This window comes from Erythrolamprus reginae, chromosome 4, assembly GCF_031021105.1.
Source record: "Erythrolamprus reginae isolate rEryReg1 chromosome 4, rEryReg1.hap1, whole genome shotgun sequence".
Classification (NCBI taxonomy): domain Eukaryota; kingdom Metazoa; phylum Chordata; class Lepidosauria; order Squamata; family Dipsadidae; genus Erythrolamprus; species Erythrolamprus reginae.
Genome location: NC_091953.1, coordinates 37,317,263 through 37,331,614, shown reverse-complemented (window position 1 = coordinate 37,331,614; position 14,352 = coordinate 37,317,263). Strand labels below are relative to the sequence as shown.

General features: G+C 43.2%; 1 protein-coding gene across 2 annotated transcripts in view; it reads right to left on the bottom strand.

Moving 5' to 3' along the window:
* Positions 1-10,487, bottom strand: part of LOC139166486 (NXPE family member 3-like) — a 40,064-nt gene extending 29,577 nt beyond the window's left edge. Inside the window, exon 1 of one of the 2 annotated variants that reach the window (XM_070750085.1) lies at positions 10,260-10,487. The gene's annotated coding sequence lies outside the window, so the exon portion shown is untranslated. Of the gene's footprint in view, positions 1-10,033 lie in introns of both variants that reach the window. The other variant, XM_070750086.1, reaches the window with a different exon arrangement.
* Positions 10,488-14,352: the final 3,865 nt, after the last annotated feature.

Genomic DNA, 14,352 nt, shown 5'->3' with positions numbered 1-14,352 from the left:
ATTTGGTTGACATAAGCCAGAAAGATTTCTGTGCTGACTTGAGTGATTAACTCTGACCTGTTGGACTCATAAACTAACAGTGCTCCGGCAGGCTTGCAACTTTCTGTATATAAAGAAAAACCTCTTTGCATCCTTTTTTACAAGCCTGTGTGTGTATGTGTGTGTTTGGTTAATTACTTCATTTATTTCTGGGTGGCCTGAGGCCAGGCAGAACAGTATATAAGATAATAATTAGTGTTAATGTGTACGTTTAATTTATTAGTATTGTTTAACTATGAATAAATGATGTGAAAAAAAGGATAAAGAAATATAAGTTGATTTTTTAATTAATATTTATGAAACATAGAAACATAGAAGTCTGACGGCAGAAAAAGACCTCATGGTCCATCTAGTCTGCCCTTATACTATTTTCTGTATTTTATCTTAGGATGGATATATGTTTATCCCAGGCATGTTTAAATTCAGTTACTGTGGATTTATCTACCACGTCTGCTGGAAGTTTGTTCCAAGGATCTACTACTCTTTCAGTAAAATAATATTTTTTCATGTTGCTTTTACCCCCAATAATATTTTTTCATGTTGCTTTTACCCCCAACTAACTTCAGATTGTGTCCCCTTGTTCTTGTGTTCATTTTTCTATTAAAAACACTTCCCTCCTGGACCTTATTTAACCCTTTAATATATTTAAATGTTTCGATCATGTCCCCCCTTTTCCTTCTGTCCTCCAGACTATACAGATTGAGTTCATTAAGTCTTTCCTGATACGTTTTATGCTTAAGACCTTCCACCATTCTTGTAGCCCGTCTTTGGACCCGTTCAATTTTGTCAATATCTTTTTGTAGGTGAGGTCTCCAGAACTGAACACAGTATTCCAATTAGAGAGAAATAAAAGAAATAAAAGAAACTAATATTATAAATATATAAGATAGGAAATGACCACATCTTTGTATTTTGGAATTAAAATGGGGTCGGGAGGAAAGGGGAGAAAGATTAAAGACAGATATTAAGAGGGGGGAAATATGAGAGATTTATTGAAAATGAATTGATAATGAATTTAATTTTTTTGAAAAACAAGAAATATCGTTAAGAATATTGTATGGATGTATGAAACTCAGAGTGGATATTGATTTTTACCTAATATGTCCCTTCCATTCAGATCGACGGGTCTGGATAGGATGGGTCATCTCTAGTCTTCTAGCTCTATGACTGCATTGATTTAACTGAAGACATGCCTTCCTGGTCACGGTCTCCAGTTTGGAAATGGAATCAAAGCGGATCAAGAAGAACTGTACTCAACTAAAGAGAGAAAACTTTGTGGGAGTGGCTTACTTTTGTGGGAGTGGCTTGATAGTCATTTGACTGGGTAGGAGTTGCTTGATGGTCATATGACCAGGTGGGAGTGGCTTCATGGTCATGTGATTGGATGGATGTGGCCAACTCAATGCCACTCACATCAAGGGGTGCCTTGCCCTCCCCTCCCAGCCATTCCTTGTCACACCCAGGCTCAACATATTTATAGGTTTGTAAAAATGTTGTTCATCTCTTTTCAACTTTATTATCTACATACTAAAGGTGTACTTTCATGAACCATTGAAAGGAGGAAATGGCTCTCATGCTTTGTCCAAAAGTGTGATAGGCAACAGGCTTTTAAAGGGCTTCCAGAAAGAAGGGGGAACAATGTATTTAATGTAATTCCCTAGCAAAATAAAATTCAATGTAGAGAAAAGTAAAGTCTACACACATAGGTAAACCCCCCCCCCCCAAAAAAGTATACATATAAACTGGGTGAAACCAGGCTTAATAGCAGTGACTGTGAGAGGAATCTGGGAGTCCTAGTGGACAACCAGCTAAACATGAGCCAGCAGTGTGCAACAGCTGCCAAAAAAAGCCAATGCAATCCTAAATTGCATTAACAAAAGGATACAATCTAGATCAAGTGAGATACTAATACAGTGATACCTCGACATACGAGTTTAATTCGTTCCAGACCCGAGCTCATAAGTCGATCAACTCGCATCTCGAACGAATGCCTTTAGACTTTGTTTTTCGCGCCGAGATAACTGGAAGCAAGGAGATACTTGCGCCACCTAGTGGAAGCTCGGCTCGTATCCCAAATTTGAGCTCGGGTGTCGAACAGAAATTTTGCTCGCGTCTTGGCTCGTAACTTGGAATACTCGCATGTGGAGCAGCTCGTATCTAGAGGTACTACTGTACTACTCTACAAAGCCTTAGTTAGAACACACATAGAAAACTGCATCCAGTTTTGGTCACCACGGTATAAACAAGCTGTTGAGACTCTGGAAAGAGTGCAAAGAAGAGCAACAAAAATGATTAGGAAACTGGAGACTAAAACATATGAAAAACGGTTACAGAAACTGGCCATGGCTAGTCAAGTGAAGAGGAGGACCAGGGGAGACATGATAGCAGTGTTCCAATATTTGAGGGGCTGCCACAGAGATGAGGGGGTCAAGCAATTCTCCAAGGCACCAGAAGGACAGACAAGGAATAATGGATGGAAACTAATCAATGATAGATTCAATGTAGAAATAAGGAAAATTTTCTGACAGTGAGAACTATCAACCAATGGAACAGCTTGCCCTCGGAAGTTGTGAGAACTTCATCACTCGAGACTTTCAAGAAGAGATTGGACTGCCATTTGTTGGAAATGGTGTAGGGTCCCCTGCTTCAGGGTTGGACTAGATGACTTATAATTTACATGGTCCCTTCCCATTCTGTTAATCTAATTTAATTTAATTTTATGAAGTACCAAAACAAGAAGTACAGTGATCCCCCGATCATTGCGAGGGTTCCGTTCCAGGACCCCCTGCAATGAGCGGGTTTTCGCGAAGTAGCGCTGCGGAAGTAAAAACACCATCTGCGCATGTGCAGATGGTGTTTTTACTTCTGCCGCAGCAGCGAGGCTTCTCCGCTGACTCCTGGCGAACTTCCCCGCTTTAGGAGTCAGCGGAGAAGCGGCGCACCTGTTTTAAAACGATCGGAGCCGGCCTGGGGGGGCTTTCCAGCAACCCCCGAGCCCGGGTTGGGGGCTCAGGGGTTGCTGGAAAGCCCCCCCAGGCCGGCTCCGATCGTTTTAAAACAGGTGCGCCGCTTCTCCGCTGACTCCTAAAGCGGGGAAGTTCGCCAGGAGTCAGTGGAGAAGCCGCGCACCTGTTTTAAAATGATCGGAGCCGGCCTGGGGGGGCTTTCCAGCAACCCCCGAGCCTGGGTTGGGGGCTCGGGGGTTGCTGGAAAGCCCCCCCCAGGCCGGCTGCGACGTTTTAAAACACGCGCGCCGCTTCGCAGCTGTCTCCTGAAGCCGAAGGCGGAAGTTAGCGTTTGGCTTCAGGAGACAGCTGCGAAGCGGCGCACATGTTTTAAAAGGTTGCAGCCGGCCTGGGGGGCTCGGGGGGGGTGCTGGCAAGCCCCCCAGGCCGGCTGCGACGTTTTAAAACACGTGCGCCGCTTCGCAGCTGTCTCCTGAAGCCGAACGCGGAAGTTAGCGAAGGGCGGGTGGCCGGGCGAAGGGCGGGCGAGCGGCGAACGGCGGGTGGCTGGGCGAACGGCGGGCGAGCAGGTGCTGGGGGGGGCTTTGCCCTCCCGCCAGCAAGAGGGGGAAGACCCAGGGAAGCCGCCCAGCAGCTGATCTGCCCGGCGCCATCTACGCATACGTGCCCATAGAAAAAAGGGCACGCATGCGCAGATGGTGTTTTGACTTCCGGGTTGAAAAATCGCAAATTAGCCTGTTCGCAATGGTCGGGAACGCAATAACCGGGGGATCACTGTAATGGATGGAAATTGAACAGAGAGAAGCAATTTAAAACTAAAGAGAAACTTCTTGACAGTGAGACCAAACATAGTTGCAGAAATACTTCACTCATAATTTCACACATAAAATAGCCATTTGTGTAATACAAGCTACATATTGTTCAAAACAGTAATCAGTATTATGGCTGATGTTTGACAGCAAGCCTAAAAGTCAAAGTTCACAAGAGTGCTTCCTACATACCAGAAATTCTCTCTTTCTCTCTCTGTCTCTCTCTCACACACACACAAGGAGCAGATTCCTCTTACCTGATGATACCAGTGCACTGCATGTACAGCATGAGGATTCACACATGCATATGAACGAGTGCGTCCCCAGCATGATTTGCTTCTGTGCATGCGCAGGAAGATGCACCAAAATCTCGCAAGAGGACAGGCGTGCGTCCCCTCATGAGATTTTGCTTCTGTGAGGGAAGCAAAATAGACCAAAAATTCAAGAAAAAAAGATGGCGGTGCCCAAAGGACCTGCGCCAGGGCACTCGTGTGCGAATTGTGCAATCTGGCGGCCTCTACCGGCATGGAGTCACCTACCGCACCACCATCAACCCATCACTGACCTACCTACATAGAGTAAGACAACTCCATTAGCGTTTGCAAATTCCCTCTGTCCCATCCCAAGCATTTTCCTGCAGCAAATTAGGGTTTGAAACAGGTCTCTCCAAAATATCTCTGGCTCTCTGATCCAGTGGGACAGGGAGGGGTGAGATGTCTTGGCTAGATCTGGAACAGAGCCACATTTTATCACTTTCTCCTCTCCTTGCAGAAAAGGAAAAAATCAAAAATGAGCTAACAGGAAGTGAAAAGTATCTCCTTCTCTAGTCAGCCCAAGGCTGAGGGTTGCTTTAGTAGAGGTCTTCAAACTTGGCAACTTCAAGACTTGTGGACTTCAATTTCCAGAATTCCCCAGCCAGCATAGCTAACTATATAAACTTGTTATTATATTAAAATTATCCTGCAACCTGCAACTTTTACACTGCAAAAACATATGGACTACCCAAACTGACCAGGGTAAATCAATTGATGCAATCTACATAGACTTTTGCAAAACCTTTGATTCAGTAGTTCACAACAAACTTCTTATGAAACTAAAATCTTATGGCATCTCAGGACCACTACACAATTGGATATCAGCGTTCCTGTAAAACAGACAACAGGTGATCAAAATAGGTAATACCATATCTAATCCTGCTCCACTCAACAGTGGTGTTCCCCAAGGCAGTGGATTAAGACCTACTCTCTTTATACTCTACATAAACGATCTCTGTGACAATATTACAAGCAATTGTGTTCTCTTTGCTGCTGTTAAGCTATTTAATACCTCTGATAATACTTGTACCTTTCAAAAGCACCTTGACCATGTAGCTGAATGATCTAACAACTGGCAACTGCAAATCTCATCCAACAAATGCTGTCCTACACATTGGTAAAAAAAATCCAAATACTAAATACACACTTGGACAAACTGAACTCGCAGAAGACCCTCACTCAAAGATCTTGGAGTACTCATTTCTAATGACCTAAGTGCCAGAGTCCACTGCAACAGCATTGCCAAAAAAGCACTAAGAGTCACAAACTTAATTCTACGCAGCTTCTTGTCAGCAATAGAGTGGTCAACGCCTGGAATTCACTACCAGCCGCTGTTGCTTCTTCCCCCAATACCAAAATCTTCAACCTTAGGTTGTCTGCAATAGATCTCTCCCTTTTTCTAAGAGGTCTGTAAGGGGTGTGCATAAGTGCACCTTTGTGCCTACCGATCCCGCCCTAATGTCTTTTTATCTTTTCTATCTCTACTTTATACTTATATTATGTTAAATATACTACAATACTATATTTATATGACAAATAAAATAAATGAAAAATAAATAAATAAAACTAACTTTGTGCTGCTGCTTGCCTGCCCTCCCTGGTTCTGCTGAGAATAAAACTGAATCATTTGGGCTGGAAAACTCACCCATTTCATCCTTTTAATCCACCGGAGTTTTCTTTCCCCAATTTCTCCTGATTCCTCCTGTTATTTATTTATTTATTATTTATTTATTTATTACTTAGCTTTGTATGCCGCCCCTCTCCGAAGACTCGGGGCGGCTTCCCCTCCTCCCCTCTTCAGTAAAAGTTCGCTTTGTACAGTCACAAATAATTCATGTGGTGAGGAACTGTTGAGTTCTCTTTTGAAATTCAGCAGCACGGTTACAAAACTAGGAAGTTTCCTCATACTGATTCGGTGTATTTTTCCTCACCAGTCCTTTCCTTCTGTTTCTTGTTAGGAGAGCAGCCTGACAAAAGGGCCAATCGTTCTGATTTTCCAATGGATTTTTTGGTAGTCTAGGAATTAGGTAAGCAATCAGGGAAAGTATAAGGACGATTCCAGGCGATAAAAGTGGGCGTGTGGGGGTATTTTGCAGCCCAAATCGGGGGTGAAACCCAACTTACCTCACTGCTGTTTCCCTCCCTACCTCGTCATGTGAGTGTGCCTTGTGGGTGCACGCATGTGCAGTAACAAAAAATCTGGGAGGGAAAAAAACCTAAACAGAAACAATATGGCGACCGCATGCACAGTGCTGGAACTCGGGTTGTGCACATGCTCAGAAGGAAAAAATAAACAGCCAAATTTTTTTTAAAAAATATGGCGGCGCCCACAGACCAATATCGACGAATCTGGTTGAGTGACGTCATCATGACATTAGCAACGGATCGCTATCAGTATGGGCAAACCGGTCTGAATTGGGAGGAACCCACCCATGATCAAATGTATCATTTGTTTCCATACCCTATAAAAACACTTGAATGATTCAATTTGTCTGTCGTTATATTGCCATTCCTTTGATGATTGATCTTTTCGGATTAAGTTATATAAAATTGAATTTCTTTTTACTCATTTTCCTTACTTTTTTCATACGGATTGAAATCTTTAAATAATATTTAAAACAAGTCGCAGGATAGCTATCAATAAATATGGTTGACAAATTTGTTATATACATGGAAGGTTTGAATGGTAACGTTATAAACGTAAGGAGATTAGCTTGATTATTGATTACATTGATCACGGAGAAAATGGGGGGAAATGTAAATTGTATTATGAAGACACAAATAATAATATATCTTATATACCTACTTATATATTGACTAAATTACTATGAGCAAACTATGTAGTGAAAACACTTTAAATCGTTCCTGTAGCACTTTTTAAATGATGTTTACCATTTACATTACGCTATGGAAATTGTTTTTTCCCTTTCTCTTTATTATTTGTATGTATTGTTATTGTTTTTCTGTTTTGTTGTTTGATTTTTCTTTATTATATATGTTCTTTTCTTTTTTCTATGTTGTTTTTAATATATATTCAATAAAGACTATTTTTAAAAAAACACTTGAGCCTGTTAATAAAATATTATTTTACTCTATCTGGGTATACAGTGTTCCCTCGATTTTCGTGGGGGATGAGTTCCGAGACTGCCCGCGAAAGTCGAATTTCCGCGAAGTAGAGATGCGGAAGTAAATACACTATTTTTGGCTATGAACAGTATCACAAGCCTTCCCTTAACACTTTAAACCCCTAACGTGCAATTTCTCATTCCCTTAGCAACCATTTAGATTATTACTCACCCTGTTTATTAAAGTTTATTTAAAAAATATTTATTAAAGGCAAACAAAAGTTTGGCAATGACATATGACGTCATCGGGTGGGAAAAACCATGGTATAGGGAAAAACCCATGAAGTATTTTTTAATTAATATTTTTGAAAAACCGTGGTATAGACTTTTCGCGAAGTTTGAACCCGCGAAAATCGAGGGAACACTGTACTTGGTTATTTGCATTTTTGGATGGGTAAAGAAGGGAAAAAACATCTCTTTCAAATTCTTGGATTAAGTTCTTATCAGCTCCACACCAAACTTCAAGGCAACGCTATGATCTTCTACATGAGGGTGAGGGCATATGAGGGGAACTGTGAGGACTACTGTGGGGGGAAAGACATTGGAGGAGATAGGTCTCTGCTCTGGTATAATATGGCTCTTATGAGTTTTGCCTTTCTTGACTAGAAGTTAACTGCAAAAGAAAAATGAAATATGGATGGGACCTGTTCTCACCTTTTTAGATTTCTCTATAGCAGAGGTCCCCAACCGCCGGTCCGCGGACCGGGACCGGGCCGTTGGGGTTTTTCAGCCGGTCCGCGGCGCCGCTGACAGCTAGCTTTGGCTGCCGGGGGGGCGGGGAGGATTAAATCCTCCCCCCCTCCAGGAGCAGCAAAAGCCTAAGCGGCGGGGTGCATTTCGGCAATGCTTTCCCTCCGCGGTGGGGGGTGCAGGGCAGGCGCAGGCAGCCCCAGGAGACGCCGCCGCTATCCGGGCGCGGCGAAAGCGAGTCGGTCGAAAGGCTGCCCGGGTCGCGCCTGCGGTCGTCCTCGCGCTCCCATCGCGCAACAAGTGCGGGCTTGTTGTGGCTGCCGCGCGCCGCTTTGCCTCCCTCTGCTGCGAGCCTTCGGGGCTCCGGGGCGGCGCGGCTGGCGGGAGGGCAGCTTCCAGCGGGACGTTGATGGGTCTTGGAAAGCTTTCTCGTGGCGGTGGCTCTGGCGCGGCTGCAGAGCGTTGGTGGGAGCGGGAACTCCGTCGGATCGCCCGAACTCCAAAGCCTCAGCGAGGTTTGGCTGCCGGGGGGGCGGGGAGGATTAAATCCTCCCCCCCTCCAGGAGCAGCAAAAGCCTAAGCGGCGGGGTGCGCCCTTTGCATTTTGGCATTGGCGCTCTCTCCTCCAGGAGCAGCAAAAGCCTCAGCGACTGATCGCGTCGTTTGCCTTTCTGCTCCATCGCTGAGGCTTTTGCTGCTCGTGGAGGGGAGAGCGCCAATGCCGAAATGCAAAGGGCGCACCCCGCTGCTTAGGCTTTTGCTGCTCGTGGAGGGGGGGTTGGCGGTGCCGATACCAAATGCTTTCCCTCCGCGGTGGGGGGTGCAGGGCAGGCGCAGGCAGCCCCAGGAGACAAAGAGTGAATGAGAGAAAGGAAAGAGAGAGAAAGGGAGGGAGAGAAAGGAGGGAGAGATAGAAAGGATAGAGAGTAAGAGGGAATGAGAGAAAGGAAAGAGAGAGAAAGGGAGAGAGAGAAGGAAAGAGTGAGAGATAGAAAGGATAGAAAGAGGGAATGAGAGAAAGGAAAGAGAGAGAAAGGGAGGGAGAGAAGGAAAGAGTGAGAGATAGAAAGGATAGAAAGAGGGAATGAGAGAAAGGAAAGAGAGAAAGGGAGGGAGAGAAGGAAAGAGTGAGAGATAGAAAGGATAGAAAGAGGGAATGAGAGAAAGGAAAGAGAGAGAAAGGGAGAGAGAGAAGGAAAGAGTGAGAGATAGAAAGGATAGAAAGAGGGAATGAGAGAAAGGAAAGAGAGAGAAAGGGAGGGAGAGAAGGAAAGAGTGAGAGATAGAAAGGATAGAAAGAGGGAATGAGAGAAAGGAAAGAGAGAGAAAGGGAGGGAGAGAAGGAAAGAGTGAGAGATAGAAAGGATAGAAAGAGGGAATGAGAGAAAGAGGAAATGAAGGAAATGAACCCCACCCCCATATGACCAAAGCGCCCCCCCCCCACCGGGCCATGGAAAACTGGTCTAGCTTAATGCCGGTCCCTGGTGCAAAAAAGGTTGGGGACCTCTGCTCTATAGCATCCTTTTGTATTTCCCTGTGGACAGTTGGAATTTATTTGTCCCTCTCTAAATCTAACACTATGTGGAGAAGAAGAAATAATGGGTGGGGAGGAACCCAAGTTAAAACGGGGCTAGCATTCTCCCTTCCTCCTCCAGAATTAATTTCAGATGCTCCAAGGTTGCACTGAAACCCATTTCAGGTTAAGTCAATTCACGGTCCATTAAAAGTGGAAGCTGGATTTCGGATCTATTTTGAGGACAAAAGGATCAATACAATATGAGTGGCTGGCTGCATATTGCTCTTTTCCTGTCTGTGGAAATCCATCACAGACAAACGGTTCAGAGTAATCCCTTAAAGTGGTCACTGGAGGGAAAAGTAAAGCGGCTTAAACCTCAGTCCCGTCTTAAAAGTTCACCCATCAGGCCGATCCATTTCATTGCATCTTTGTTTAGATTCAGCTCAAGCTAACATGGATCTAACCATTTCAACCAGCCCCAAAGGAGAGGAGATCGTCACCTTGATGATGATTGCTGAGGGGTGTGTGCGTGTGGTAAAAAATAAAATACAGTTAAACCAGAAAGATGCTATACCTGTATACCGAATCTGCAAGGGAGAACGCTTTCAATGGCACCGTTAGCAGACACCGCAAGTCGCTCCCTTGCAGCTGCTGCATCCGTCGCTTCCCGCGCCGTTTGGGTCATTATGGGTCGATCCTTCGGGGAGGCCTTCTCGCTCATCCGATGGTATCTACTCCCCCCCCCCCCACTACTCCACCGACCACAGAAAACCGCTCACTCGCAGCTACGCCGCACTCACCAGGCCATTGGAAGGAGAGCCGAGGTGCAAAGAGCTACCCGTTTGTGCAGCAATCTGAGGCGACTGGCCCGAAATCCGCATGCTCGCCTCGCCCACTTCCTCTCGCTCTTATTTGGCTTCATAGTCGGGCATCTTCCGGCCGAAGGGCTTGAAAAGGCGAAGACCCCCGAAGCAACCGGCGGCGAAGGGGGCTCGCCTGCTTTCGCTCCGCCTTCCGCTGGCCGGTCCGCTTTTATTGCGCAAGCACAGGCCCGCGTGGTCAATCGCGCCTTTAGCTATTTTTAAAGCTGAAACGGTTCTAGCTGCTTCTTGAAGCTGCTGCTTCTTTGCTGCTGTGCGGTATTGCATTTGGCGGGTGACTGTCTCCTTCCTCCGATGCTCGGCCCGCCGCCTTCTTCGTTTTTGGGTCCGCTTGTCTAAACTGAACGCTGCTCAAAAAATAAATAAATAAAGGGAACACTTAAACAACACAATATAACTCCAAGTAAATCAAACTTCTGTGAAATCATACTGTCCACTTAGGAAGCAACACTGATTGACAATCCATTTCACATGCTGTGATGCACATTCAACTTTGTACCGAACAAAATATTCAATGAGAATATTTCATTCAGATCTAGGATGTGTTATTTGAGTGTTCCCTTTAGTTTTTTTTAGTAGTGTATTTCTTGTCTGCTCACTAGAGGTATTTGTGGTCAAGTTCAACGTATTCTTCAGAATAGAATTTATTGGCCAAGTGTGATGGCATGCACAAGGAATTTGTCTTTGGTGCATATGCTCTCAGTGTACATAAAAGAAAAAGTTAACGTTTGTCAAAAATCATGAGGTACAACACTTAATGGTTGTCATAGGGGTCAAATCAGCAATCAGGAAAAAATAATTATTCATACAAGCAGCAAGTTAGAGTCTATGGAGAGGGGCGGCATACAAATCCAATAAATTATTATTATTATTATTATTATTATTATTATTATTATTATTATTATTGTATTATTATAGTCATAAGTGGGAGGAAATGATGGGAAAAAGTAGTAATAGTAGTGTAGACTTAGTAAATGGTTTGACAGTGTTGAGTGGATTATTTGTTTAGCAGAGTGATGGCGTTCGGGGGGGGGGCTGTTTTGTGTCTAGTTATCTTGGTGTGCAGTGCTCTGTAGTGATGTTTTGAGGGTAGGAGTTGAAACAATTTATGTCCAAGATGCAAGGGGTCAGTAAATATTTTCACTGCCCTCTTTTTGACTTTTTTTGACTTTTGTTATGTCCTCGAGCCAGGTGTGTATCTTTTTCCAGAATTTTTGGGCAGGTTCACCACATATGATAGTATGTTCTGCTTGTATATTGGCATTTCCAACATTTAGGATTCTTGTTTTGATACATCTTGGCCAATCTCGCTGGTGGTAGGTGCCATCTGTAGTACCTTTTGTATAAATTTTCTTGATATGATTGCTTTAGTTAATTTATAATTATTACTCCAAATTATTTCCCATTGGTCCAAATTAATATTGTGTCCAAAATTCTTAGCCCAACTGATCATATCACCCTTAACAATTTCTTCCTTGATTTTATAATTCAATAAATATAAATTGTTGCTATCGTTTTCCCCCTGGCCCCATTAAAATTTTGTCTAATCCTGATTTATCTTTTATCCCAAAATTCCTTTTTTCTTCACGTAAGCTAGATCTAATATGGTAATAGTGCCACCAGACGATTTTAATTCCTTGTTGGTTAGAGTTTCAATATCCTTTAAATTTAAATTTGACCCCCTCAGAGAGGGTTCGCAACTTGGGCGTCCTCCTTGATCCACAGCTAACTTTAGAACACCATCTTTCGGCTGTGGCGAGTGGGGCATTTGCCCGAGTCTGCCTGGTGCACCAGTTGTGGCCCTATTTGGACAGGGAGTCTTTGCTCATGGTCACTCATGCCCTTATCACCTCGAGGTTCAACTACTGCAATGCTCTCTACATGTGGCTACCTTTGAAAAGTGTTCGGAAACTTCAGCTCGTCCAAAATGCAGCCGCGCGAGCAGTTTTGGGCCTTCCAAGACATGCCTGTATTTCTTCATCACTCCACGATCTGCATTGGCTACCAATCTGTTTCCGGATGAAATTTAAAATGTTGATTATGACCTATAAAGCCCTACATGGCATAGGACCAGACCATCTCCAAGACCGCCTTCTGCTGCACGAATCCCAGCGACCGGTGAGGTCCCACAGAGTTGGTCTCCTTAGGGTCTCGTTGAACAAACAATGCCCGCTGGTGGGACCCAGGGGAAGAACCTTCTCTGTGGGGGGCCCGGCCCTCTGGAATCAGCTCCCCCCAGAAATTCGCACTGCCCCCACCCTTCTTGCCTTCGGAAAGAATTTAAAAACTCATCTTTGCCACCAGCCCTGGGGTTTTTAGATCTTCACCCCGACCAATGAATGTTTAGTATGATTGTTGAATAAATTGTAATGATAGCTTTTAATTAGAATTTTTAAGACTGTTTTTAATATACTATTAATTGGATCGTTATTGCTGAGGGTTTTTTTGTGAGCCACCCCGAGTCCTCGGAGAGAGGCGGCATACAAATCCAATTAAATCTTAAATTTCCTTTTGCATTGAAAATTTCTGCATATCTAGCCATTTTATGTTTATCTAATATATTGGGATGAATAATTGCTTCCATACTGGAAATACAAGTTGAGATTTCTTTGTAATGTTGATGTTTTATTTTAATCCATGTTTTATGTAACGATTTTCTTAAAAAATAGGAATGTGTTTTGTTGTCCCATAAAAAACCATGCCGGCCAAACTTTAGCTCATGTCCCTCGAGTGTTAACATTCTTGCATTGCTCTTGTATTCAGAAGAAGGATGGCACAGAAATCTAATAAATAAATAAGTAAGTAAGTAAGTAAGTAAGTAAGTAAGTAAGTAAGTAAGTAAGTAAGTAAGTAAGTAAGTATCCACTCTGATATCCATTGTAGTATACAGTACTTGCTAGTAATGTATTTCCAGGTCTAGTAGACCAAAGCCCCCTTCTGTAAACCATTTAGAGAAGGCTGTAAAAGCACGATGAAGCAGTATATATGTCTAAATGCTATTGATATTGCGATATGTTTGATGTATCTTCTCCTTTCTCCTCTGAAACGTTTTGACATTTCAAAAAATATGAAGCTTTCTCGAGTTCCATCTGAGATATCCCCCCTTCCAGTTCTTTATTCACCATTTTCTATCTTTCCTCTGTTGTTTCTTATTTTTTTCCCACCTTCTCCGTTTCCCCCCCTATTTTTTATTTTTTTCCCCATGGTTAACTTCTGTTTCTTATATATTTTATAATTTATTTTCAAGTCTCTTAATTTTTTCTTTCACTTCTTCAAAATTTCCTTTCATCACATCATTATTATTTTCAATTGTTTCTTGTGTTTTAGCTGCTGTCTTTTGGGATTTGATCATAAAATCCGTTATTCTGTCAAGGGAGGCTTGCATTGAAAGCAGGGAGGGGGCTTGTCCTTTCACTATTATTGTCATTTCTGTTATTAATTTTTGTCTGCCAGCAAAGCTGTTCCTGAGGCAATCTTCTTTATAGTTGTTGTCACTGTTGCTGAGGGCATTTGTGCCACATTCAGCTAAATATTAAGATGGGAAGAGTAACAGCAGTTTTCTTGCAAAGTAGGTTGAATTTGGGTATTTAGTTTGTGTGTCATCACAAAGCCATTCCATCATTCCTTTTATGTTGAATAAAGTTTTGAGTGACTCATAATTTTGCATTTCCAAGAGCTCTTCTTGGTACTGCACTACCCACATTGGAAAACTAATCAGGGAATCTTTCTTTCACATCAGAGGCCAATATTTTCAGATACTCCACAATATATAGCAGTATAGCAGTATCAGTCATCTCACATTGTGAGAAACTTATGAAATGATGCAAATGATTAAAAGAAAATGGTGCAGAAAGGACATTTGAAAATATTCTTAGCTTAATTTATAAATAATAAGGTTGTCATGAACGAAAGGGGGGTTGTAACATATGACATCCTCCCAATCGCCCACTCGGTTTGAACATGCAACTTAGTGAATAAATGCCTTGGTAGTTCAGTAGGTGGAGGTGAATCA